The sequence below is a fragment of the Pogoniulus pusillus genome, chromosome 14 (assembly GCF_015220805.1).
Source record: "Pogoniulus pusillus isolate bPogPus1 chromosome 14, bPogPus1.pri, whole genome shotgun sequence".
NCBI lineage: Eukaryota > Metazoa > Chordata > Aves > Piciformes > Lybiidae > Pogoniulus > Pogoniulus pusillus.
In genome coordinates, this window is record NC_087277.1 from 30,289,984 (window position 1) to 30,317,431 (window position 27,448).

A 27,448-nucleotide genomic window follows, 5' to 3' on the forward strand; every position below is an offset into this window, starting at 1 on the left:
GTTGTAACATTACTGTACAGAAGCTCTACCTTACCTTCCACCAAAAAAGTTTAGATTGCTTCTATATCCTAATGACCAAACCCCAAAACCCACCTGTAAAAGCAACCATGGGACAACAACTGATTTGAGGATCTCCAATGCTCCACTGCAGTGCTTGGAATCCCCTGTTGAATCTTGCTATATTTTCTTAGCACTTACTCCTCTTCCAGTTAATTCCAAGCTCCTTTCCTTTCTCTGAACATATTCTGGTGCTTTCTGTATGCCACTAACAGTAACCTTCACAACTTGCACCAGAGGGAGGCCTGAGTGGTGGAGGGAGGGTGGTGAGACACCGGCATGGGTTGCTCAGGGAGGTTGTGGAGCACAGAATCACCCAATGTGATCAAAGATCACATTGGGTGATTCTGTGCTCCACAACCTCCCTGCAGGTGTTGAAGACACTGGCACAGGTTGCCCAGGGAGAATGTGGAGCACAGAATCACCCAATGTGATCTTTGATGCTTTCTGTGCTCCACAACCTCTGGAGGTGTTCAGGACCAGGTCAGATGAGGTCTTGAGCGACCTGTTCTAGTGGGAGATGTCCTTGCCTGTGGCAGGGAAGTTGGAACTGGCTGATCCTTGAGGTGCCTTCCAACCTAAAACCATTCTGTGATTTCCACTGTACAGCTAAGGAGCCATCCCAATAAGGGAGCCTTCAGGTGAGCTGAAGATACCTAACTTGGGGGGTTTGCAGCAGCGTCGCCCACGCCGAGTGCAAAGGAGTAGTTGGACTGGTTTCAGTTGCACACTCTGAAATGAAGGGGGGGGGTAGAAAGTGCAGGCAAGTCCTGCCCCATCTCAGTGTGTTTGGGACTGGGCCATTTGTGTTTTGGTTCTCAAATGTGGGACTAAAATGCTTGCTGGATGCTGCTGAGCTCTTTAGTGGCAACAGCCGAGTCGTAGTAGCCCAGCCCTTCACAGCTGCTCAGCCAGCTGCAGTTGGGTGAGCCAGGTGGACAGAGACAGCAAGGATCTGAGGAGTGCAAGCAGACACAGGTAGCTGTGAGGGGGTCTGAGAAGGATCTGGCATGAAGGACTAAGCCATCAGTGCTTTCTTTCTGCCAGGTGACTCCTTCAGTTCAGCCCTACTGGCTGTCAGCGTAGGTGTGGAGTTGTGGCTGTGCACACACAGGCACAGGCTGGGAGCCTCAGGCTGTTGATGGTATCCATTGATACGAGGGCAAATGTCCCCAGAGCACTTCCAGAGCATGGCAGCAAAGGCTCAGCCTGCTCCTCACCACCTGGCAAATGCTCCTGCAGGCCAGGAGGTATCATGGTAGGGAGCACAAGGGCAGGGATGCCATCTGTTGCTTCCCCAGGGGTAAGGATGCCTTGCTGCTGGGCAGCCTCGTGCTTTACCATCTCCTGGCAGGAGCCTGGGAGGACGTGCAGTGGGGACCCCAGATGTGCAGTGGGGATCCCAGGGCTCTTTCTCTGAGTAGTGTCTTGGTGCTTTCAGGCTGAAAAGCTGACCCCCTTTGTGTGTGCTAGGTGCTAGGTTCCATTTCTCATCTGGAAAGGATTGCGAGCCAACTTCTTTAGTCCCTGGTGGCCTCCTTCCTTCAGGCTGCTGTGCTCTGTCGTGCTGCAGGTACTACCTCATGTAGTTAGGCCAGCTCTCCTGGGGGGGGTTAATCTTGTTTCAATAAAATTGATTTACATAGGAAAAGGACCTTTGGCAGCCTTTCTTTTGGACCTTTTTGTCCCCACTCCGTGTGCCCCAGGGATCAGTGCTGGTCACAATCCTCTTCAATGTCTTTATTGATGACCTGGAGCAGGAGATTGAGTTCAGCATCAGTGAGCTTGCAGATGACACCAAGCTGGGAGCAGCTGTGGAGTTGTTGGAGGGGAGGAGAGCCCTGCAGAGGGACCTGGCCAGGCTGGTTGGGTGGGCAGAGGCCAAGGGGATGAGACTGAACAAGGCCAAGGGCAGGGTTCTGCACTTTGGCCACAACAACCCCAAGCAGCACTGCAGGCTGGGGCCAGAGTGGCTGAGAGCAGCCAGGCAGAGAGGGAGCTGGGGGTGCTGGTATGTGTTAGGCTGAGAGGCACCAAAGCTTTTGTCTGCCTTCCCACTCTTCTTCCACCCAGGCAGAAGGACGAGGGTGGGGGGCCAAGGTGGGTATTCAGGCAGGTGTTTAGGGCACGTGATGGATATGTGCTCTAGGTGCAGTTTGGACCTTCCACCACCAGTATAGAAGCAGATATTTACAATAGAGCACAGCCATTTACAGCTCCATACAGAAATACACAGGTTAAAAGTAGCCCAGAAACACAACAACCCTGCCAGAAACCAGAGTCCCCAGGTGGGGCTCCCTTCCACCCTCTGCCTTATGCCAGAGTTTGCCCTAGGTGCAAGGTGAGGTTGGAGGATTGGCAAGGGGGGTTAGAAGCAGGATTAGTCACACAGAAGCAGCAGCCCAGGGCACCCACTGTGCCAGAGGCACACACACACACTGACACCCACTGTCTCACCTACGTTTGTAGTGGTGTTTTTATACCTCTCAGCAAGCCTGTGAGTGCAGCAGACACCAGCATTGTTTCCTGTTCTCAGCCTAGCATCTAATTTTTCTCATTAAACTGTTCCAGTTAGCCTCAAACCAGCACAAGTTCCCTGGGAAGCCACAGAGGGCTGGCAGCCTGCCACTGGGGTGACTCCAAGCAGAGCATCCCCAGCTGTCTGCCCAGGGCTCAGTGCTGGGCTCTGTTCTCTTTAACATCATGTACCAGTGATCTGGATGAGGGGATGGAGGGCACCCTCACTGGCATCTAAGTTGGGAGGGAGAGGTGATCTGGTTGAGGGTAGGAAGGCTCTGCAGGCAGGCTGGCTGGATGGGCTGAGACCAATGGGATGAGGCTCAGCTTAGGCCAGGTGGCAGGTCCTGCCCTGGCTTAATGCCTCAGCCTTGTTTATAGAACCAGGGTATGGTTTAGGTGGGAAGGGACCTCAAGGGTCAGCCAGTTCCAACCCCCTGACCTAGGCAGGGACACCTCCCACTAGAATAAGGGAGGAGCAGTCCCCCAGGGATCAGTGCTGGGGCCAGTCCTGTTCAGCATCTCCATCAATGCCACTGCTGAGACAGAGTCTGCTCAGCAAGTTTGCTGCTGACACCAAGCTGGGAGGCTTGGCTGAGACAGCTGCAGGCTGTGCTGCCATCCAGAGAGCCCTGGGCACAGAGCTGGGCACAGAGGAGCCAGAGGAGGTTCAAGAGGGACAAGTGCAGAGTCCTGCACCTGGGGAGGGATAACAAACTGCAGCAGTCCAGGCTGGGAGGTGACTGCTGGAGAGCAGCCCCAAGGAGAGGGCCCTGGGGGTGCTGGTGGCTACCAAGTTGCCCATGGCACAGCAATGTGCCCTGCTGGCCAGGAAGGCCAATGGGGTCCTGGGGTGCATTAGCAGGAGTGTGTGCAGCAGATCCAGGGAGGTTCTGCTGCCCCTCTGCTCTGCCCTGCTGAGACCTCATCTTGAATCCTGTGTTCAGTTTTGGGCTCCCCAGTTGCAGAGGGACAGGGATCTGCTGGAGAGGGCCCAGCAGAGGGCTGTGAGGATGATGAGGGGACTGGAGGGCATGGCTGATGAGGAGAGGCTGAGGGCCCTGGGGCTGCTTAGTCTGGAGAAGGGAAGACTGAGAGGGGATCTGATAAATGTTTATAAGTATCTGAGGGCTGCCAGGAGGGGGGGACAGGCTCTGCTCACTGCTGCCTGGGATAGGACAAGCAGCAATGGATGGAAGCTGCAGCACAGGAGGTTCCAGCTCAGCACAAGGGGGAACTTCTTGCCTGGAAGGGTCCCAGAGCCCTGGCACAGGCTGCCCAGAGAGGCTGTGCAGTCTCCTTCTGTGAAGCCTCTCAGGGCCTGTCTGGATGTGTTCCTGTGTGATGTGTGTCAGATAGGATTGTCCTGCTCTGGCAGGGGGTTGGACTGGATGATCTCCTTGGGTCCCTTCCAGCCCCTGACATCCTATGAGCCTGTGAACAGGTTGCTCAAGGTCTCATCCAACCTGGCCTTCAACACCTCCAGGGAGGTTGTGGAGCACAGAAGCACAGAATGGGATCAAAGATCAAAGATCACATTGGGTGCTTCTGTGCTCCACAACCTCCTGGGCAACCTGTGCCAGTGTCTCACCACCCTCACTGCAAACAACTTCTTCCTAACACCCAGTTTCCATCTCCCCTCTGCCACTTCAAACCCATTCCTCCTCCTCCTGCCATTCCCAGACCTTGTCCATAGTCCCTCCCCAGCCCTCCTGCAGATCCTGCAAGGCCACTCCAAGGTCTCCTCCAAGCCTTCTCCTCTGCAGCCTGCACAGCCCCAACTCTCTCAGCCTGGCCTCACAGCAGAGCTGCTGCAGCCCTCTCAGCATCTTGGTGGCCTCCTCTGCACTGCCTCCAACACTTCCCTGTGCTGCTTGTGCTGGGGGCTCCAGAGCTGCCCCCAGGGCTGCAGGTGGGGTGTGAGGAGAGCAGAGCCAAGGGGCACAATCCCCTCCCTGGCCCTGGCCTCACTGCTCTGCATAGCAATGCAAAGGACAAGCTGGCCTTGGCTTCTCAGAAGCTGCTGCTGCTGCACAGCCCAGGGTCAGGTTGGAGCCATCACTGTGTAAAGCTCCCCGTGGCCAGTTCCATCTTCCCCCCTTTTGTATCTGCTGGGTCCATCTGTTCCAGGGGGGCAGTGAGTGGGTGGGGAGATGTTTTCCTTCCCAACGGTGAGTTCTGCTGAGTAAGCATTTCTGTTTCTGTGTCAGGAGGTCTGCAGGAGCTGCGGGGCTGCAGACTGCTCTGAGCACAGGAGCAGAGCAATCACTGCATGCCAGAGGACTTAACCTCAGCTCTGGGATTCAGCCCAGTCCAGCAGACAAAGCAGTGCATTGTTCGAGCTCATTTAGTACTTGCTGGGCTGGAGGTGAGGAAGGCTCCTGCTCCAACACAGCTAGCTCTGAGCTAAGGGCTGGCTTTGTCAGGAGCTCTGACCCCCTCTCCTACCCAGCAACAACTGTGGTTACCCCATGATGGATGGGTTCACAGGGTGTCAGGGACCCGAGGAGATCATCCAGTCCAACTCCCCTGCCAGAGCAGGACCAGACAATCCAGCTCAGGGCACACAGGCACACATCCAGACAGGATGTATCTGAGCTGCTTTGGGCTGAGGAGGTCCTTTGGACTCCTTTGATCTGCCTTGGGCTGAGGAGGTCCTTTGGACTCCTTTGTATCTGAGCTGCTTTGGGCTGAGGAGGTCCCATGGACTCCTTTGTATCTGAGCTGCTTTGGGCTGAGGAGGTCCTTTGGACTCCTTTGTATCTGAGCTGCTTTGGGCTGAGGAGGTCCCATGGACTCCTTTGTATCTGAGCTGCTTTGGGCTGAGGAGGTCCCATGGACTCCTTTGTATCTGAGCTGCTTTGGGCTGAGGAGGTCCCATGGACTCCTTTGTATCTGAGCTGCTTTGGGCTGAGAAGGTCCTTTGGACTCCTTTGTATCTGAGCTGCTTTGGGCTGAGGAGGTCCTTTGGACTCCTTTGTATCTGAGCTGCTTTGGGCTGAGGAGGTCCCATGGACTCCTTTGTATCTGATCTGCTTTGGGCTGAGGAGGTCCCATGGACTCCTTTGTATCTGAGCTGCTTTGGGCTGAGGAGGTCCCATGGACTCCTTTGTATCTGAGCTGCTTTGGGCTGAGAAGGTCCTTTGGACTCCTTTGTATCTGAGCTGCTTTGGGCTGAGGAGGTCCCATGGACTCCTTTGTATCTGAGCTGCTTTGGGCTGAGGAGGTCCCATGGACTCCTTTGTATCTGAGCTGCTTTGGGCTGAGGAGGTCCTTTGGACTCCTTTGTATCTGATCTGCCTTGGGCTGAGGAAGTCCCATGGACTCCTTTGTATCTGAGCTGCTTTGGGCTGAGGAAGTCCCATGGACTCCTTTGTATCTGAGCTGCTTTGGGCTGAGGAAGTCCCATGGACTCCTTTGTATCTGAGCTGCTTTGGACTGAGGAGGTCCCATGGACTCCTTTGTGTCTTATCTGCTTTGGGCTGAGGAGGTCCCATGGACTCCTTTGTATCTGATCTGCTTTGGGCTGAGGAGGTCCCATGGACTCCTTTGTATCTGAGCTGCTTTGGGCTGAGGAGGTCCCATGGACTCCTTTGTATCTGATCTGCTTTGGGCTGAGGAGGTCCCATGGACTCCTTTGTATCTGAGCTGCTTTGGGCTGAGAAGGTCCTTTGGACTCCTTTGTATCTGAGCTGCTTTGGGCTGAGGAGGTCCTTTGGACTCCTTTGTATCTGAGCTGCTTTGGGCTGAGGAGGTCCCATGGACTCCTTTGTATCTGAGCTGCTTTGGGCTGAGGAGGTCCTTTGGACTCCTTTGTATCTGATCTGCCTTGGGCTGAGGAAGTCCCATGGACTCCTTTGTATCTGAGCTGCTTTGGGCTGAGGAAGTCCCATGGACTCCTTTGTATCTGAGCTGCTTTGGGCTGAGGAAGTCCCATGGACTCCTTTGTATCTGAGCTGCTTTGGACTGAGGAGGTCCCATGGACTCCTTTGTGTCTTATCTGCTTTGGGCTGAGGAGGTCCCATGGACTCCTTTGTATCTGATCTGCTTTGGGCTGAGGAGGTCCCATGGACTCCTTTGTATCTGAGCTGCTTTGGGCTGAGGAGGTCCCATGGACTCCTTTGTATCTGATCTGCTTTGGGCTGAGGAGGTCCCATGGACTCCTTTGTATCTGAGCTGCTTTGGGCTGAGGAGGTCCCATGGACTCCTTTGTATCTGAGCTGCTTTGGGCTGAGGAGGTCCCATGGACTCCTTTGTATCTGAGCTGCTTTGGGCTGAAGAGGTCCCATGGACTCCTTTGTATCTGAGCTGCTTTGGGCTGAGGAGGTCCCATGGACTCCTTTGTATCTGAGCTGCTTTGGGCTGAGGAGGTCCTTTGGACTCCTTTGTATCTGAGCTGCTTTGGGCTGAGGAGGTCCTTTGGACTCCTTTGTATCTGAGCTGCTTTGGGCTGAGGAGGTCCCATGGACTCCTTTGTATCTGAGCTGCTTTGGGCTGAGGAGGTCCTTTGGACTCCTTTGTATCTGATCTGCTTTGGGCTGAGGAGGTCCTTTGGACTCCTTTGTATCTGAGCTGCTTTGGGCTGAGGAGGTCCTTTGGACTCCTTTGTATCTGATCTGCCTTGGGCTGAGGAAGTCCCATGGACTCCTTTGTATCTGAGCTGCTTTGGGCTGAGGAGGTCCTTTGGACTCCTTTGTATCTGATCTGCTTTGGGCTGAGGAGGTCCTTTGGACTCCTTTGTATCTGATCTTCCTTGGGCTGAGGAGGTCCTTTGGACTCCTTTGTATCTGATCTGCCTTGGGCTGAGGAAGTCCCATGGACTCCTTTGTATCTGAGCTGCTTTGGGCTGAGGAGGTCCTTTGGACTCCTTTGTATCTGAGCTGCCTTGGGCTGAGGAAGTCCCATGGACTCCTTTGTATCTGAGCTGCTTTGGGCTGAGGAGGTCCCATGGACTCCTTTGTATCTGAGCTGCTTTGGGCTGAGGAGGTCCCATGGACTCCTTTGTATCTGATCTGCTTTGGGCTGAGGAGGTCCCATGGACTCCTTTGTATCTGATCTGCCTTGGGCTGAGGAAGTCCCATGGACTCCTTTGTATCTGAGCTGCTTTGGGCTGAGGAGGTCCCATGGACTCCTTTGTATCTGAGCTGCTTTGGGCTGAGGAAGTCCCATGGACTCCTTTGTATCTGATCTGCTTTGGGCTGAGGAGGTCCCATGGACTCCTTTGTATCTGAGCTGCTTTGGGCTGAGGAGGTCCCATGGACTCCTTTGTATCTGAGCTGCTTTGGGCTGAGGAGGTCCCATGGACTCCTTTGTATCTGATCTGCTTTGGGCTGAGGAGGTCCCATGGACTCCTTTGTATCTGAGCTGCTTTGGGCTGAAGAGGTCCCATGGACTCCTTTGTATCTGAGCTGCTTTGGGCTGAGGAGGTCCCATGGACTCCTTTGTATCTGAGCTGCTTTGGGCTGAGGAGGTCCTTTGGACTCCTTTGTATCTGAGCTGCTTTGGGCTGAGGAGGTCCTTTGGACTCCTTTGTATCTGAGCTGCTTTGGGCTGAGGAGGTCCCATGGACTCCTTTGTATCTGATCTGCTTTGGGCTGAGGAGGTCCTTTGGACTCCTTTGTATCTGAGCTGCTTTGAGCTGAGGAAGTCCCATGGACTCCTTTGTATCTGAGCTGCTTTGGGCTGAGGAGGTCCCATGGACTCCTTTGTATCTGAGCTGCTTTGGGCTGAGGAAGTCCCATGGACTCCTTTGTATCTGATCTGCTTTGGGCTGAGGAGGTCCTTTGGACTCCTTTGTATCTGAGCTGCTTTGGGCTGAGGAAGTCCTTTGGACTCCTTTGTATCTGAGCTGCTTTGGGCTGAGGAGGTCCCATGGACTCCTTTGTATCTGAGCTGCTTTGGGCTGAGGAGGTCCTTTGGACTCCTTTGTATCTGAGCTGCTTTGGGCTGAGGAGGTCCTTTGGACTCCTTTGTATCTGAGCTGCTTTGGGCTGAGGAAGTCCCATGGACTCCTTTGTATCTGAGCTGCTTTGGGCTGAGGAGGTCATTTGGACTCCTTTGTATCTGAGCTGCTTTGGGCTGAGGAGGTCCTTTGGACTCCTTTGTATCTGAGCTGCTTTGGGCTGAGGAGGTCCCATGGACTCCTTTGTATCTGAGCTGCTTTGGGCTGAGGAAGTCCCATGGACTCCTTTGTATCTGATCTGCTTTGGGCTGAGGAGGTCCCATGGACTCCTTTGTATCTGATCTGCTTTGGGCTGAGGAGGTCCCATGGACTCCTTTGTATCTGAGCTGCTGGGCACTGTAGCAGGCAGTTGGTGAGTGGCACTTATAGTTAGACATCCAATAATGTTGTGCACTCCTGTCCAGTGCTATCTGGAATTTCCTTCAGCTGCCTTGAGATGCAAAGAGCCTCTCTTGCTCCCTATAAAACCAACACAAGAGGCTGCCCAGAGAGGCTGTGGCTGCTCCCTCCCTGGAGGTGTTCCAGGCCAGGCTGGATGAAGCCTTGAGCAACCTGTTCTAGTGGGAGGTGTCCCTGCCATGGCAGGGGGTTGGAACTGGCTGATCCTTGAGGTCCCTTCCAACCTAAACCATTCTGTGATTCTGTGCATAGTGGCAGCAGTGACTGTGACAGGGAGGTAGAATGTCTCCTCCACCTAACCCAGCTGCTTTGCATCACAGAAACACAGAACCAAGAAGGCTGGCAGAGAGCTCCAAGCTCAGCCAGCCCAGCCTAGCACCCAGCCCTGCCCAACCAACCAGACCATGGCACTAAGTGCCCCAGCCAGGCTTGGCTGCAACACCTCCAGCCACGGCCACTCCACCACCTCCCTGGGCAGCCCATTCCAATGCCAATCACTCTCTCTGCCAGCAACTTCCTCCTCACATCCAGCCTAGACCTGCCCTGGCACAGCTTGAGGCTGCATCTCCAGCACAGTGCCAGTGCTGGCAACAGAGAGGGTCTGAGTCTTTGGAAAGGCAGCAGCCTGCATTCTGAAGCAGTCAGGATGGGAATTGTGAGGCACAGGGTTGCCAGTGGGACACATGGGCACGTGGGGGTTGCACCAGTGAAATGGTGCCAGTCCTGCCACTCAGTAACCCCAGCACCACCAACTCACAGGATGAGCTCAGCTGCAGAAGCCCTGTAAGCTCATCCAGTCCAACCTCAACCTCTGCCAAGGCTAAACCATGGCCCCCAGCACCTGAAACACCTCCAGTGCTCAGCCACCAACCTGGGCAGCCTGAGCCAGTGGCTGAGAACCCTTGCAGAGAAGTTTCTTCTAATGACCAACCTAAACCTCCCCTGCTGCACCTTGAGGCCATCTCTACTTCTACCTGTTGTTACTAGGGAGAGGAGCCCAACCCCCACCTGGCCCCAAGCTCCTCTCAGGGAGCTGTAGAGAGCAATGAGCTCTGCCCTCAGCCTCCTCTTCTCCAAGCTCCTTCAGCTGCTGTCCCCAGCCCTGCTCTCTAGGTCCTTCACTAACTTGTTGCCCCTCAATGTCCTTCTTGGAATGAGTGCCCCAAAACAACCCAGTCCTGCAGATTGTCCCCCAGTCCAGGGGCACAATCCCTGCCCTGCTCCTGCTGCCTCCATTGCTGATCCAGGCCAGGATGCTGGTGGCCCTATTGGAGACTTGGGCACACCCTGACTCATCTTTAGCCAGCTGGTGACCAACACCCCCTGGTCTTTCTCTGCTGGGCAGTTTCCAGCCACTGGGCATACACTGTCCCCTCATCCAGATCATTAATGAACATGGTCCCCTGTGGGGACAGGCTGAGAGCTGGAGCTGTTTGGCCTGGAGAAGAGAAGGCTCCAGGGAGACCTTAGAGCAGCCTTCCAGTGCCTGAAGGGGCTGCAGGAGAGCTGGGAAGGGACTTCTGACAAGGGCTGGGAGTGCTTGGGTGAGAGGGAATGGCTCTGAGCTGGGAGAGGGGAGACTGAGAGTGGAGATGAGGAAGAAGTTGTTTGCAGTGAGGGTGGTGAGACACTGGCACAGGCTGCCCAGGGAGGCTGTGGATGCCCTCTCCCTGAAGGTGTTCAAGGCCAGGCTGGCTGAAGCCTTGAGCGACCTGTGCTGGTGGGAGGTGTCCCTGCCCATGGCAGGGGGCTGGGACTGGATGATCTTGAAGGCCCCTTCCAACCCAACCCATTCTGTGTTAGGCAGGCTTGGGGCAATGCTCCCCTGCCTCTGAGCAGACCTTGTGGCACTCCTCAAGCTCCAGGCTCCATCTGCAGCCACTCAGACAGCTTTAAACCTCCCTCACTGCCTTCTCATCGAGGCCATGGTTCAGCAGGTTCTCTGGCAGGATCTTAAGGGCAGCAGAGCTGATCAGGTGTCAGAAAGGACTTGTGTCCTTGGTGCTTTCAGCTGCCCTGCACATGATCTGCTCAAAGAGGGCTGAGCTGCTGCAGGGGCAGGCAGGTCCCTGCAGGGATCTGTAGGGCTTAGCTGAAGTTTCTCATTCTTTAGGTGGGGGCAGCCTACAGACAGCCACAGAATGGCAAGGGCTGGGAGGGACCCCTGGAGGTCATCTAGTCCAAGCCCCTGCCAGGAACACGTGCAGGAGGGGGCTGAAGTCTCCAAAGAAGGACACTGCACAGCCTCTTGGGAAGCCTGCTCCAGGGCTCTCTGCTCCAGGGCTCTGCTGCCCTCACGATGGAGATTGTTTTCCTGCTGTGCACATGGCCCCCTTGTGTTCCAGCTTCTGCCCATTGCCCCTGGACACCACTGGGGGAGCCTGGCTCCATCCTCCTTAACACAGCCTTCAGCTGTTGGCCAGCATTAACGAGGTCTCTTCTCCAGGCCAGACAGCTCCACATCATTCAGGGTTTCCTTGCAAGGTAGCTGACACTGGCACAGGTTGCCCAGGGAGGTTATGGATGCTCCCTCACTGGAGGTGTTCCAGGCCAGGCTGGATGAGGCCTTGAGTGACCTGTTCTAGTGGGAGGTGTCCCTGCCATAGCAGGGGGTTGGAGCTGGCTGAGCTTTGGGGTCCCTTCCAGCCTACACCATTCTGTGATTCTATGAGCTCAGCTGCTCCTGTGGCTTCAGCCTGTCTCATTTTCTGGGCTTTCCCATTCAGGATCTCCTCTAATTTGTGACACAGTTCAGCAGTCAGCCTCTGTTCTGAACAATAACCTTCCCCTCTGCTGCCAGCTCCACACAAGCTCTCGTGCAAGCTGCCTGCTGGTATCTCTGCATGGCTGGATGTCTTCTCTTAGTATTCTATCCCCACTGGGGAGCCACCAGCAACAATGAAAACTTGCACTCATAGGCTTTAGCTGATTCATTTCTCCACCACTTCATGCAGCCAGAGCAGTGGAAGTGCTGAACAGTGACAAAGATGCTGGGTTGCACAAGATGGCCTCTGGAGGTCCCTTCCAACCCAGCCCATTCCGTGGCTCAAGCAGCCTGCTCCAGCAGGTCTGCACACAGCTGCAGATTGCACTGGGTCAGAAGGAGCCCTCAGAGTCCTCTTGTCCAACTGCCCTGCAGTCAGCAAGGACATGTCCAACCAGATCAGGCTGCCCAGGGCCACACTGGGTCTGATCTTGGATGTCTCCAGGGATGTGTCCATCTCAAGAGAGCTGTTGAGGTGCTGGAAGGTGCTGAGAGAAGGGCAGCAAGGCTGGGGAGGGGCCTGGAGCAGAGCCCTGTGGGGAGAGGCTGAGGGAGCTGGGGGTGTGCAGCCTGCAGCAGAGGAGGCTCAGGGCAGAGCTCATTGCTGTCTGCAGCTGCCTGCAGGGAGGCAGTAGCCAGGTGGGGTTGGGCTCTGCTGCCAGGCACCCAGCAACAGAAGAAGGGGACAGAGTCTCAAGCTGTGCCAGGGCAGGTCTAGGCTGGATGTGAGGAGGAAGTTGCTGGCAGAGAGAGTGATTGGCATTGGAATGGGCTGCCCAGGGAGGTGGTGGAGTGGCTGTGGCTGGAGGTGTTGAAGCCAAGCCTGGCTGGGGCACTTAGTGCATGGTCTGGTTGGTTGGGCAGGGCTGGGTGCTAGGTTAGAATCATAGAATCATAGAATCAAGCAGGTTGGAAGAGACCTCCAAGCTCAGCCAGCCCAACCTAGCACCCAGCCCTATCCAGTCAACTAGACCATGGCACCAAGTGCCTCATCCAGGTTGGGCTGGCTGAGCTTGGAGCTCTCTTCCAGCCTGCTTGATTCCATGGTTCTGTGTTCCTGTGGGGCCTCTCTGGGCAGCCTGCTCCAGGGCTCCATCACCCTTAAATTCAAGAAGCTCCTCCTCATGCTCAGATGGAATTTCTGATGTTCAGGTCTGTGCCCATTGCCCTTTGTCCTGTCACTGGGCACTGCTGAGCCAAGCCTGGTCCCCTCCTCCTGCCACCCACCCTCTGAGCGCTGCTCAGCATCACTGAGGTCCAGCACAGGTCTTCAGCAAATGTTCTTGCTGCTTTTGCTGTTGACCTGACAGCATAATTCTGCCTTCTCTCACCAGGCAGAGAGAGAAGGCAGCTCCAAGGGGAGGAAAACATGGAAGTGGTGTTAGATCCTGGGATCCTTTCAAAAGGGAAGCTTCAGAAGTCTGAACTGCTCCTTCTTTGGTTGTTGCTGGTTGTAGGTTTTGGAGGGTTTGGTTTTGCTTTGAGTAGCAACGGGAGAAGAAATGGAAAGGTTCTCCTCTCTCTGCTGAGCACTGAGCAGAGATCTCCTGCTCACAAAGTGCCTGGCAAAGGGCTGGATGAAGCCAGAGGAGCACTTTGGCACGGTTACAGCTGCTGCCCCAGTTCTGACAGGCACAGAGAGCAGCAGCAGCTACCGCTGGATGACTTTGGTTGTTCTCCCGAGGTTCTGGACATCTCCTTTAGCTTCAGGAAAAGAGATAATCACACAATCATCATCTGTGAGGTCACTGAAGGGATCTTAGAGATGGTCTGCTCCACCCCCACTACCATGGGCAGGGACATCTCTCAAGTAGACTTAGTTAGCCCAAGGCCACATCCAGCCTGGCCTTGAACAGCCCCAGGGAGGAGGCAGCCACAGCCTCCCTGGGCAACCTGCTCCTGAGTCTCACCACCCTCACACTGGGCACAGTGACCATGATGTGGCCTCAGCAGGGTAGAGCAAAGGAGGAGCAGGATCCCTCCCAGGCTGCTGGCCACTCCTCTTGGAGCACCACAGGATGCCACTGGCCTTCTTGGCCACAAAGCCACACAGCTGCCTGGTGGTCACCCTGATCCCAGGGCACTTTGCCAACCACCATGGCTCTGTGGTTCTGTGTGGTGCTAGGTCGTGGCCTGGAAGTGTCTCCCTGAGGCAGGCACTCCAAAGTGTTTGCTTAGCTGCAGGAGCAGAGTCCCAGAGCAAGGCAGCTCTGAGCACGTTACCACAGCCACTCTGGCCAGTGACTGAGCACCAGAGAGAGCTGTGGAGCTCAGGGCTTGCTCCTGGTCACTTTGTCCTTCTGGAAGTGGTAAGAAACACAAACATTTGCTGAATTTTGCAACTCTTCAGGGAGTGGAACAGCTCTGTTAGGAGCAGAGCCTGAGGGAGCTGGGGCTGTGTGCTGGGAGAGGAGGAGGCTGAGAGGTGACCTCAGCAATGGGTATGAAGATGTGCAGGTGAGTGGCAGGAGCTGGAGCCAGGCTCTGCTGGGTGATGCCAGTGCCAGCACAAGGGGCAGTGGTGGCAGCTGAGGCAGAGGAAGTCTCATTTAAGCATGAGGAGGAATTTCTTCCCTGTGAGAATGCCAGAACCCTGGCACAGGCTGCCCAGGGGACAGTGGAGCCTCCCTCTCCAAAGATATTCAAGACCTGCCTGGCTGTGTTCCTGTGTGATCTGCTCTGAGTGATGCTGCACTGGCAGGGGGGTTGGACTGGCTGAGCTTCAGAGGTCCCTTCCAGCCCCTGACACTCTGTGATGCTGTGATTCTAGCTAAAGCAGGCAGATGGAAGCTGCCTCGTAGTGGTTTGGCAATACAAAAGGTAATGGCATGAGAGAAACACCCAAAGGATCCAAGGGGGAAAGCCACAAAGAATCATGCAGAGGGACTTGGCTGAGTTTGAGAGCTGGACCCAAGCCAGCTTCATGAAGTTCAGCAAGGGCAAGGGCAAGGTCCTGCACCTGGGTCAGGGCTAACCCAAGCAACATCCAGGCTGGGTAAGGAGTGGCTGAGAGCAGCCTGGAGAAGGCCTTGGAGGTGTCAGTTGGTGCCAAAGTGCCCAGGAGCCAGCACTGGTGGCTGGCAGCCCAGAGCCAGCTGTGTGCTGGCTGCAGCCAGAGCAGGGAGAGCAGCAGCACAGGGAGGGGATTCTGCCCCTCCAATCTGCTCTGCTCAGCCCTCACCTGCAGCACTGCCTCCAGCTCTGGGGTCCCCAGCGCAAGAGGGACTTGGAGCTGCTGGAACTGGTCCAGAGGAGGCCTTGAAGATGCTTAGAGAGCTGGAGAAGCTCCTCTGTAGGGACAGGCTGGGAGAGCTGGGGCTGTTCAGCCTGGAGAGGAGAAGGCTTCAAGACCTTTAGAGCAGCCTGCCAGTGCCTGAAGAGGCTCCAGCAGAGTTTTGACAAGAGCTGGGAATGCCAGGATGTGGGACAATGGCTTGGAGCTGGGAGAGAGGAGGCTGAGAGTGGAGATGAGGAAGAAATTCTTTAGAGTGAATGTGGTGAGAGACTGGCACAGGCTGCCCAGGGAGGTTGCAGAGCACAGAGTCTCCCAACATCCAGCACCTCAGCATCTCTCTGCAATGGAGGAGCCCAGAACTGGACACAGCACTCCAGGGGTGGCCTGAGCAGTGCTGAGCACAGGGGCACAAGAACCTCCCTTGTCCTGCTGCCCACACTGCTCCTGAGCCAGCCCAGGATGCCATTGGCTCTGCTGCCCACCTGGGCACTGCTGCCTCCTCTTCAGCTCCTCTCTGCCAAACCACAGCACTCTTTTATATAGATGGCTCTGGCTTATTTGATGCTCTTGGATGCATGAACAGCAGCAGACTGCCTGGTGCCTCTAACCTGCCTTTGCTCTTCCTTGCATGTTGGTATTTCATGAAGGAAAACAGTTCTGGGCTCTCCTTTGGAGTGCATGGGGGTGAACTGGGGTGGAGATTGGAATTTTCTGTCAGCAGGAGATGTTTTGCAAGCCCATTGCTGAGCTGTTCAGAGAGGCCACTGCTCACCCAGCTGCCTTCACTTAACATTGCTTGTGGGGGGAGCAGGCAGGAGCTGGAGAGCCTTTAAACAAAGCTTGAGGATTATTTGGTGGAAGCAGAAATAACTGGGCTCCAGTTGTGGAACAGATGCCAAGCCTGAAGAGTATGGAGAGTGTTGAACTCTCAGGGGTTTGTGGTGTACTACAGACCCTCGAGATTCTGGCTGGAAGTGGCTGTTTTCTGACTGGCTGCAGAATCCCCCAGGCCAGCTCAACAGCTCCCAGACATTTGGGAACGAGCAGAGGATTGAAAGGTCAGGCCACAGCTTGAGTGCTGTGTCCAGTTCTGGGCCCCTCAATTCAAGAGAGACATTGGTGTGCTGGAAGGTGTCCAGAGCAGGGCAGCAAGGCTGGGGAGGGGCCTGGAGCAGAGCCTTGTGAGGAGAGGATGAGGGAGCTGGGGGTGCAGCCTGCAGCAGAGGAGGCTCAGGGCAGAGCTCATTGCTGCCTGCAGCTGCCTGCAGGGAGGCTGTAGCCAGGTGGGGTTGGGCTCTGCTGCCAGGCAGCCAGCACCAGAAGAAGGGGACACAGCCTGGAGCTGTGGCAGGGCAGGTCTAGGCTGGATGTGAGGAGGAAGTTGCTGGCAGAGAGAGTGATTGGCATTGGAATGGGCTGCCCAGGGAGGTGGTGGAGTGGCTGTGGCTGGAGGTGTTGCAGCCAAGCCTGGCTGGGGCACTTAGTGCCATGGTCTGGTTGGTTGGGCAGGGCTGGGTGCTGGGTTGGGCTGGATGAGCTTGGAGCTCTCTGCCAGCCTGCTTGGTTCTATGAATCCATGATTCTACACTTTCATGGAATCATAGAATGGTCTAGGCTGGAGCAGACCTCCAAAGGCCATCTGGGCCAGCCCCCTCTGCTGTAAGTGTGGGCAGCCTCAACTAGGTCAATTTTGTGATAGAGAGTTGAGGCTGTTCAGACTAAAGGAGAGAAGGCTCTGGAGAGACTTTGGAGCACCCTTCCAGCATCTGAAGAGGCTCCAGAAGTGCTGGGGAAGGACTTTTGGAAAGGGCTGGGAGAGACAGGATGAGAAGGAATGGCTCTGAGCTGGAAGTGGGGAGACTGAGGCTGGAGATTAGGAGGAACTTCTTTGGAGTGCAGCTGGTGAAAGAGTGGCACAGGTTGCCCAGGGAGGTTGTGATGTTCCCTCCCTGGAGGTGCTGGAGGCCAGGTTGGATAAGGCCTTGAGTCAGCCAGTGGGAAGGACCATCAGCTGTCCCCAGGGCAGCATAACTGCTGATGCAGTTGTTTGCCAGGCATCCAAATACTCCTTGAATGACCCAGTCACATGTCAAGTCATGCGTGCGGGGCAGGGTGAAGACCACCCCCTTCCTGCCTTGTGCCTGGCCTCACAGGAGGACACAAGGGCAGAAGGAGTGCATGAGGCAGGCTCCTGCTGTTGGTTATCTGGAGCCAGGCAACCAGCAGCTGCCTGGCAGCCCAGAGCAGCAGGTCTGCAATGTGAGAGGAGCTCCATGGCAGTGACTGCTTCAGAGTCGCTTTCCAATTGGAGAGTCAAACTCACTGCAGTGTGTGAGCACCTGCAAAGGGCACTTAGTTGAATCTGGCTCTTGATGCAGCCACAGCCTTGCTGCTGAACTCCTCATCCTGACTTCTGGCACTGCCCAAGGAAGGTCAGGGCTTCCATGGCAAAAAGAAGACCAGCTGCCATTGCTAGAAGACTGGATAGAGCTGGCTGGTAGGGTGGGCTGGAACATCTTTGAGGTCTCTTCCAACCAGGCTGGGGGTGTGCAGCCTGCAGCAGAGGAGGCTCAGGGCAGAGCTCATTGCTGTCTACAGCTGCCTGCAGGGAGGCTGTAGCCAGCTGGGGTTGGGCTCTGCTGCAAGACAAGCAGCACCAGAAGAAGGGGACACAGCCTGAAACTGTGCCAGGGGAGGTTCAGGCTGGATGCTAGGAAGAAGTTCTTCATGGAAAGAGTGATTGGCACTGGAATGGGCTGCCCAGGGAAGTGGTGGAGTCCTCATTCCTGGAGGTGTTTAAGGGAGGGTTGCATGAGGCAGTTAGGGCCATGGGTTAGTTAATTAGAGGGTTAGGTGCCAGGTTGGACTCAATGGTCTTAGAGCTCTTTTCCAACCTGATTAATTCTGTGATTCTGGTTGATTCTGTGATTCCATGTGTGAAACACTCTCTGCTTCTGGCTCTTTTGGCTAAGGACAGGTGCAGTACCTGTTCTCATTAGATGTGTCCTTTGTCAGAGGACTTTATATCAAACAAATGTTTGGGCATGGGAGCTGGATCCAGAGCTTCCTCCCTCTGCTCTGAACACTGTCCTGGTGTAGCAGTGCCTCCAGGAATGCTGCACCACAGTTTTCAACCCCAAGCAACTCTCCAGGCTTGGGCCAGTGTGGCTGGAGAGCTGCCTGGCAGAAAGGGGCCTGGTGGTTGCAATAGACAGGAGCTAAATGTGAGCCAGCAGTGTGCCAGGCAGCTGAGTGTGAGCCAGCAGTGTGCCCAGGCAGCTGAGTGTGAGCCAGCAGTGTGCCAGGCAGCTGAGTGTGAGCCAGCAGTGTGCCCAGGCAGCTGAATGTGAGCCAGCAGTGTGCCCAGGCAGCTGAGTGTGAGCCAGCAGTGTGCCAGGCAGCTGAGTGTGAGCCAGCAGTGTGCCCAGGCAGCTGAATGTGAGCCAGCAGTGTCCAGGCAGCTGAGTGTGAGCCAGCAATGTGCCCAGGCAGCTGAGTGTGAGCCAGCAGTGTGCCCAGACAGCTGAATGTGAGCCAGCAGCATGCCAAGGCAGCTGAGTGTGAGCCAGCAGTGTGCCCAGGCAGCTGAATGTGAGCCAGCAGTGTGCCCAGGCAGCTGAGTGTGAGCCAGCAGTGTGCCAGGCAGCTGAATGTGAGCCAGCAGTGTGCCCAGGCAGCTGAGTGTGAGCCAGCAGTGTCCAGGCAGCTGAGTGTGAGCCAGCAATGTGCCCAGGCAGCTGAGTGTGAGCCAGCAGTGTGCCCAGGCAGCTGAGTGTGAGCCAGCAGTGTGCCAGGCAGCTGAATGTGAGCCAGCAGTGTGCCCAGGCAGCTGAGTGTGAGCCAGCAATGTGCCCAGGCAGCTGAGTGTGAGCCAGCAGTGTGCCCAGGCAGCTGAGTGTGAGCCAGCAATGTGCCCAGGCAGCTGAATGTGAGCCAGCAGTGTGCCAGGCAGCTGAATGTGAGCCAGCAATGTGCCCAGGCAGCTGAGTGTGAGCCAGCAGTGTGCCCAGGCAGCTGAGTGTGAGCCAGCAGTGTGCCCAGGCAGCTGAATGTGAGCCAGCAGTGTGCCAGGCAGCTGAGTGTGAGCCAGCAGTGTGCCCAGGCAGCTGAGTGTGAGCCAGCAGTGTGCCAGGCAGCTGAGTGTGAGCCAGCAGTGTGCCCAGGCAGCTGAATGTGAGCCAGCAGTGTGCCCAGGCAGCTGAGTGTGAGCCAGCAGTGTGCCAGGCAGCTGAGTGTGAGCCAGCAGTGTGCCCAGGCAGCTGAATGTGAGCCAGCAGTGTCCAGGCAGCTGAGTGTGAGCCAGCAATGTGCCCAGGCAGCTGAGTGTGAGCCAGCAGTGTGCCCAGACAGCTGAATGTGAGCCAGCAGCATGCCAAGGCAGCTGAGTGTGAGCCAGCAGTGTGCCCAGGCAGCTGAATGTGAGCCAGCAGTGTGCCCAGGCAGCTGAGTGTGAGCCAGCAGTGTGCCAGGCAGCTGAATGTGAGCCAGCAGTGTGCCCAGGCAGCTGAGTGTGAGCCAGCAGTGTCCAGGCAGCTGAGTGTGAGCCAGCAATGTGCCCAGGCAGCTGAGTGTGAGCCAGCAGTGTGCCCAGGCAGCTGAGTGTGAGCCAGCAGTGTGCCAGGCAGCTGAATGTGAGCCAGCAGTGTGCCCAGGCAGCTGAGTGTGAGCCAGCAATGTGCCCAGGCAGCTGAGTGTGAGCCAGCAGTGTGCCCAGGCAGCTGAGTGTGAGCCAGCAATGTGCCCAGGCAGCTGAATGTGAGCCAGCAGTGTGCCAGGCAGCTGAATGTGAGCCAGCAATGTGCCCAGGCAGCTGAGTGTGAGCCAGCAGTGTGCCCAGGCAGCTGAGTGTGAGCCAGCAGTGTGCCCAGGCAGCTGAATGTGAGCCAGCAGTGTCCAGGCAGCTGAGTGTGAGCCAGCAGTGTGCCAGGCAGCTGAATGTGAGCCAGCAGTGTGCCCAGGCAGCTGAGTGTGAGCCAGCAGTGTGCCAGGCAGCTGAATGTGAGCCAGCAGTGTGCCCAGGCAGCTGAGTGTGAGCCAGCAGTGTGCCCAGGCAGCTGAGTGTGAGCCAGCAGTGTGCCAGGCAGCTGAGTGTGAGCCAGCAGTGTGCCCAGGCAGCTGAATGTGAGCCAGCAGTGTGCCCAGGCAGCTGAGCGTGAGCCAGCAGTGTGCCCAGGCAGCTGAGTGTGAGCCAGCAGTGTGCCCAGGCAGCTGAATGTGAGCCAGCAGTGTGCCCAGGCAGCCAAGAAGGCCAATGGCATCCTGGCTTGTGTTAAAGATGCTGTGTCCAGCAGCAGCAGGGAGTTGATTGTGCCCTTGGACTGGGCTCTGGTGAGGCCACACCTCGAGTGTTGTGTTCAGTTTTGGGCACTGCAGTACAGGAGAGCTGTGGAGGTCCCTTCCTACCTAAACCATTCTAAGATTCTATGATGCTATGAAGCAGGTCCAGAGGAGGGCAATGGAGCTGGGGAAGGGCCTGGAGAATGAATCTGATGAGGAGTGACTGAGGGAGCTGGGGATGGGTAGTGTGGAACAGAGGAGGCTGAGGGAGACCTCATTGCTGTCTCCAGCTACCTGAAGGGACACTGTGGAGAGGCTGCTGCTGGGCTCTGCTCACAGGGAGCTGGAGACAGAAGGGGGAATGGCCTCAAGCTGAGGCTGGGGAGGTTGAGGTTGGACACTAGGAAAAAGTTTTTCCTGGAGAGAGTGGTCAGGGAGTGGAATGAGCTGCCCAGGGAGGTGCTGGAGTCACTCAGCCTGGTTGGTGTGGCTGTGGTGCCTGGGGCTGTGATTTAAGGTGGATCCTGTAGAGCAGGGTTCTAGGTTGGACTTGGTGGCCCTGAGGGGCTTTGCCAGCCTGCATGGTGCTGTGGTTCTGTGTGATTCTTCTGGGAAAGGACTGCTTTAGCCACGCACCAAGCTCCCAGCAGAGCTGTGCAGGCTGCTTGCAGGGGTGGAGTGCAGAGAGAGCTGCAGAGTGCAGCCAGGATCCTTCAGAGTGCCACCACCACAGCACAGGGCTTCTACCTGCAAAAGGCCTTTAAGGGCCCCAAGTCTGTAACTCTGCCAAGGTGCTAAACCCTGTCCCTCAGCACCACACCTCCTTTAAGCATCTCCAGTGACAGGGATTCAGCCCTGGCCAAGCAACCAGACCATGGCACTAAGTGCCCCAGCCAGGCTTGGCTTCAACACCTCCAGCCACAGCCACTCCACCACCTCCCTGGGCAGCCCATTCCAATGCCAATCACTCTCTCTGCCAGCAACTTCCTCCTCATATCCAGCCCTGGCACAGCTCCAGGCTGTGTCCCCTTCTTCTGTTGCTGCTTGCCTGGCAGCAGAGCCCAACCCCACCTGGCTACAGCCTCCCTGCAGGCAGCTGCAGGTAGCAATGAGCTCTGCCCTGAGCCTCCTCTTTTGGAGAATCATAGCACAGGTTGGAAGGGACCTCAAGGATCATACAGTTCCAACCCCCTGCTATAGGGTGTCCTTCTGTGCTGCACAACCTCCCTGGGCAACCTGTGCCACTGTCTCACCACCCTCATCATGAAGAACTTCTCCTAACATCCACTTTCCATCTCCCCTCTGCCACTTCAAACCCATTCCTCCTCCTCCTGCCATTCCCAGACCTTGTCAATAGTCCCTCCCCAGCCCTCCTGCAGCCCCCTGCAGATCCTGCAAGGCCACTCCAAGGGCTCCTCCAAGCCTTCTCCTCTCCAGCCTGCACAGCCCCAACTCTCTCAGCCTGGCCTCACAGCAGAGCTGCTGCAGCCCTCTCAGCATCTTGGTGGCCTCCTCTGCACTGCCTCCAACACTTCCCTGTCTCTCTTGTGTTGGGAGCTCCATCGACCTGATATGAATTTAAAGCCCTCTGACACTGGAGCCCAGGAGGGGATGAATACAGTTTTGGTTTGTTGTTGAGGTTTTTTTTGGGTGGTTTTCTGGTTGTTTTGGGTTGTTTTGTTTTTAATTCAGTTTTATTTTCTTTTCAGTGGAAAAGAAACTGCAGCTGAAAATAAAACACAGTTCCTGGATAGTCCACCTACTGTGTACAGAGGATGGGGAAACTGAATGGGAGGCATTCAGAGCAGGTTAAAGCTGGCCAGAGGAGCAGCTGAGGTTGGCACAGCCAGCAGAGAGACTGTGTTGTTGCAGGTTTATGGAGTGCTTCGTGGAGAGCAGGAATAAACACAGCTCTGCACTTTAATTTGAGGGTAGATTTGTAGCCTACTAAACTAAAGACCCCAATGACGTCTGTCCCAGGCAGCTGGCTCCACCTCTGGTTTTGTTTTCACAGCCCTTGATAAAGGATGATTCAGCACAGAAGAGTTGCACCACACAGCATGGGGGCTGTCTGCATGGCAGCTACCAGCAAGCACCACTTGCAAGGTCTGGAGCACTGTGAGGAGAGGCTGAGGGAGCTGGAGCTGTTTAGCCTGGAATGGGGCCAGCAAGATGCTCAGAGGGCTGCAGGGCAAGGGAGGGGATTCTGCCCCTTGGCTCTGCTATCCTCACACCCCACCTGCAGCCCTGGGGGCAGTTCTGCAGCCCCCAGCACAAGCAGCACAGGGAAGTGTTGGAGGCAGTGCAGAGGAGGCCACCAAGATGCTGAGAGGGCTGCAGCAGCTCTGCTGTGAGGCCAGGCTGAGAGAGTTGGGGCTGTGCAGGCTGGAGAGGAGAAGGCTTGGAGGAGCCCTTGGAGTGGCCTTGCAGGATCTGCAGGAGGCTGCAGGAGGTCTGGGGAGGGACTATGGATAAGGTCTGGGAATGGCAGGAGGAGGAGATTAGAACTGGATGTTAGGAAGAAGTTGTTTGCAGTGAGGGTGGTGAGACACTGGCACAGGTTGCCCAGGGAGGTTGTGGAGCACAGAAGCACCCAATGTGATCTTTGATCTTTGATCTTTGATCACATTGGCTGAATCTGTGCTCCACAACCTCCCTGCAGGTGTTCAGGACCAGGTTGGATGAGGCCTTGAGCAACCTGTTCTAGTGGGAGATGTCCCTGCCTATGGCAAAGGGCTGGAACTGGCTGAGCTTTGAGGTCCCTTCCAACCTAACCCATTTTGTGCTTCTATTCTATCATTCTGTGCATGTGAAAATCTCTCTTGCTTTATCATTAGCTCCCATAAAACTAGCAACCTGTATTCTGCAGTCTGGCTTCCCAGGGAAACACCTTAAGTGCTGTGTCCAGTTCTGGGCTCCTCAAACTCAATTCAAGAGAGATGTTGAGGTGCTGAAAGGTGTTTGCAGAAGGGCAGCAAGGCCTGGAGCAGAGCCCTGTGAGGAGAGGCTGAGGGAGTTGGGGGGATGCAGCCTGCAGCAGAGGAGGCTCAGGGCAGAGCTCATTGCTGCCTGCAGCTGCCTGCAGGGAGGCTGTAGCCAGGTGGGGTTGGGCTCTGCTGCCAGGCAAGCAGCAGCAGAAGAAGGGGACACAGCCTGGAGCTGTGCCAGGGCAGGTCTAGGCTGGATGTGAGGAGGAAGTTGTTGGCAGAGAGAGTGATTGGCATTGGAATGGGCTGCCCAGGGAGGTGGTGGAGTGGCCGTGGCTGGAGGTGTTGCAGCCAAGCCTGTCTGGGGCACTTAGTGCCATGGTCTGGTTGGTTGGGCAGGGCTGGGTGCTAGGTTGGGCTGGCTGAGCTTGGAGCTGGATTCTGTGACTCTGTGTTTCTGTGGGCCCCTGCTAACCAGGATTTGCAACCTTGGCAATGAGGCACAGGAGTTTCACAGAATCTCAGAGTGTTAGGGGCTGCAGTGGCCTCTGGAGATCAGCTTCTCCAACCTCCCTGCCAGAGCAGAACCAGCCAGACTAAATCACCCAGGAACACCTCAGGCTCTTCCATGCTCCTTCCTTTCAGCCTTTCCCAACATCAGACCATCCTTGCTCCTCATTTGGGTTGGTTTTGTGCATGCTGTAGTTCCTTAGGGTTGACTTTTGGTCCCAACAACTGAAGTGCCTGACACAAGCTCTGCTTCCAGGCTGCACTATGTCTGCTCTCCCTAATGGCTTCTGCCATTTGGGCAGCTCCTTCTTGTCCAAGACTCATGCTACAGAATTTGCAGACTCAGCATTACAGACCACACTGTGGAGAATTTCCTACTTCAACATTTCTTTGTTGAAGATTGCACCTGGCAACCACACAACCTATACAAAAGCTGGAAATGGAGGAGGGGGAGAGAAATGATAAAGCAACCAGTGCTTGGAAAATGTGCTGGAGCCTGGATTTTGTTCATGCTGCACACAGCAGAGAGGGCAGCACAGGCTCACAGGATGCCAGGGGATGGAAGGGACCCGAAGAGATCATCCAGCCCAGGCCCCCTGCTGGAGCAGGACCACACAATCTAGCTCAGGGCACACAGGAGCACCTCCTTGAACACCTCCAGGGAGGTTGTGGAGCACAGAAGCACCCAATGGGATCTTTGATCACATTGGGTGCTTCTGTGCTCCACAACCTCCCTGGGCAACCTGTGCCAATGTCTCACCACCCTCAACCTGTGCCAATGTCTCACCACCCTCAACCTGTGCCAGTGTCTCACCACCCTCACTGCAAACAACTTCTTCCTCACATCCACTTTCCATCTCCCCTCTGACACTTCAAACCCATTCCTCCTCCTCCTGCCATTCCCAGACCTTGTCCATAGTCCCTCCCCAGCCCTCCTGCAGCTCCCTGCAGATCCTGCAAGGCCACTCCAAGGGCTCCTCCAAGCCTTCTCCTCTCCAGCCTGCACAGCCCCAACTCTCTCAGCCTGGCCTCACAGCAGAGCTGCTGCAGCCCTCTCAGCATCTTGGTGGCCTCCTCTGCACTGCCTCCAACACTTCCCTGTGCTGCTTGTGCTGGGGGCTGCAGAGCTGCCCCCAGGGCTGCAGGTGGGGTGTGAGGAGAGCAGAGCCAAGGAGCACAATCCCCTCCCTTGCCCTGTGCCCACACTGCTCTGGCTGCAGCCTTGAGCACATTCACTCACAGGGTAGAAGGTTTAACATTCCTGTGTGCCTAATCTGCTAGAAAATGCTGGGTTTAAGCAGAAAAACAAGAACAGTGCTTGCTGATGTGGCTGGAACCTGAGGAAGGTGTTGGGAATGGATGTCCAGACAATGTTAGGCTTGAAGTGAAAATGCTGACTGAGGATTGCCCACAGCCTTTGAAGGAACATAGCCTGGAAGTCATCTGAAGGAGCAAGACTTCAATCTGCAGCCACAAAACCTGAGGAGTTTTTAGTGTTTTGGGGTGGGTTTTTTTTCAGCTGTTTCAAGCAATGTTGAAACACTGCAGAGATTCTGGGTGGGGAATGGTTGAGGAACAGCCCCTGGGGGTCTGGGCTGATGCAAAGCTCCACAGGAGCCTGCAGGGTGAGTGCAGCCCAGACACAACCCTGTGCTGGGCTGCAGGTGGGGTGTGAGGAGAGCAGAGCCAAGGGGCACAATCCCCTCCCTTGCCCTGTGCCCACACTGCTCTGGCTGCAGCCCAGCACAGGCTTGTGTCTGGGCTGCACTCACCCTGCAGGCTCCTGTGGAGCTTTGCATCAGCCCAGACCCCCAGGGGCTGTTCCTCAACCATTCCCCACCCAGAATCTCTGCAGTGTTTTCTTCCCTGGCATCTGCTCTGTGTTCTTTTAAACTGTGTAGGTTGTCCCTGCCCATGGCAGAAGAGTTGGAACTAGCTGACCCTTGTGGTTTCCTCCAACCCTGGCTGGTTCTGTGACCCTATGATGCTAAATCAGTTTTGCCTGGATTAAGTGAATTATCAACCAGAGAGACTCGACCTGAACAGAAGGACCAGGCTGTGGTGCTGCAGCTGGCTGCAGTTCTGACGAGCAAGTAAATACTCTGCTGAGGAATTGCTGTTTGCATACCTGAGTCCAAACTGGAGCCAGCCTGACTCACTCAGAACTGCCTGGGACACTGCTGACAGAGGCATCACTGTGACTTGGAAAGACACAGAGGTTGTTTTCTTCTCAAAGCAGGAGGCTTTCAGTCGGCTTTATCTCACTCCTTCAGTCTCCATTGTCTAGCAGACATACAGCCTGGGACTGACAGGGGCACAAATCCAGGCTGGGCCAGGGGTGGCTGAGAGCAGCCTGCAGAAGAAGGCCTTGGGGGTGTCAGTTGGTGCCCAAGTGCCCAGGAGCCAGCTCTGGTCACTGGCAGCCCAGAGCCAGCTGTGTGCTGGCTGCAGCCAGAGCAGGGAGAGCAGCAGCACAGGGAGGGGATTCTGACCCTCTGCTCTGCTCTGCTCAGCCCTCACCTGCAGCACTGCCTCTGGTTCTGGGGTCCCCAGCACAAGAGGGACTTGGAGCTGCTGGAGAGAGTCCAGAGGAGGCCTTGAAGATGCCCAGAGAGCTGGAGAAGCTCCCCTGTGGGGACAGGCTGGGAGAATGGGGCTGTGCAGCCTGGAGGAAAGAAGGCTCCAGTCAGACCTTAGAGCAGCCTTGCAGTGCTCTGGAGGGGCCTGTAAGGAAGCTGAGCTTTGGCAAGGGCTGGGGGTGCCAGGCTGAGAGAGGATGGCTCTGAGCTGGGAGAGGGAGATGAGGAAGAACTTCTTTAGGGTGAATATGGTGAAAGACTGGCACAGGCTGCCCAGGGAGGCTGTGGATGCTCCTTCCCTGAAGGTGTTCAAGGCCAGACTGGATGAAGCCTTGAGCAGCCTGGGCTGGTGGAAAATGCCCTTGCCAGCCCAAACCACCCAGGGCTGGAGTCAGGGCTCTGGGCAACCTGCTCTGGTGGGAGATGGCCCCGCTGAGTGCAGGGGCTTTGGAGGTGCCTTCCAGCCCACACCACCCTGTGATGCTGTGGTTGCAGAGTTTGCTAAGTACAGACACAATCAGACTGCTCTGCCCAGCACTGCTGAGGCCACACTCCAGTGCTGTGCTCAGCTCCACGCCCTGCACCACGGAGAGGATGCTGAGGAGCTGGAGCCTGCCCAGAGCAGGGCAATGAAGCTGGAGAAGGGTCTGCAGCAGCTGGGCTGTGAGGAGGGAGCTGGGGGTGTGCAGGCTGGAGCAGAGGAGGCTGAGGGCAGAGCTCATTGCTGGCTGCAGCTCCCTGCAGGGAGGTTGGAGTGAGGAGGGGGCAGCCTCTGCTGCTTGGTGCCAAGAGGCAGGAGCAGAGGGAATGGTTCCAAGCTGCAGCAGTGGAGGCTCAGGCTGGGTGCTAGGAAATATTTCTTCCCAGAGAGGGTCCTGAGACACTGGAATGGTCTGCCCAGGGCAGTGCTGCAGTCACCACCTCTAGGGGTGTTCCAGCAGCCCTGGTGCTTGCTTAGGGTCATGGCTTAGTGTTGACCCTGCAGTGCTGGGTGAGAGGTTGGACTGGGTGAGCTTGGAGGTCTCTTCCAGATGGATGGATTCCACGATTCTGTGATCCCTTTGCCCACAGTAGGAAAGGAGCAGACAAAGAAGTGAATGCAAAGGTTCCAGAAAGCAACTTAGCCCTGTGCTGAGGTGCAGTCAAGTCAAAGATGCTGTGCAGCAAAGCTTGTCACAAGCTCCCAGTGTGGAGAGAAAGGTGTCAGGGGCCAGGGGTGCA

The 27,448-nt window shown here is 56.0% G+C and overlaps 1 pseudogene; it reads left to right on the forward strand.

The window, feature by feature from the left end:
- The first annotated feature begins 17,881 nt into the window (after positions 1-17,881).
- LOC135181502 (U2 spliceosomal RNA) lies at positions 17,882-18,061 on the forward strand (annotated as a pseudogene).
- The last annotated feature ends 9,387 nt before the right edge of the window (positions 18,062-27,448 follow it).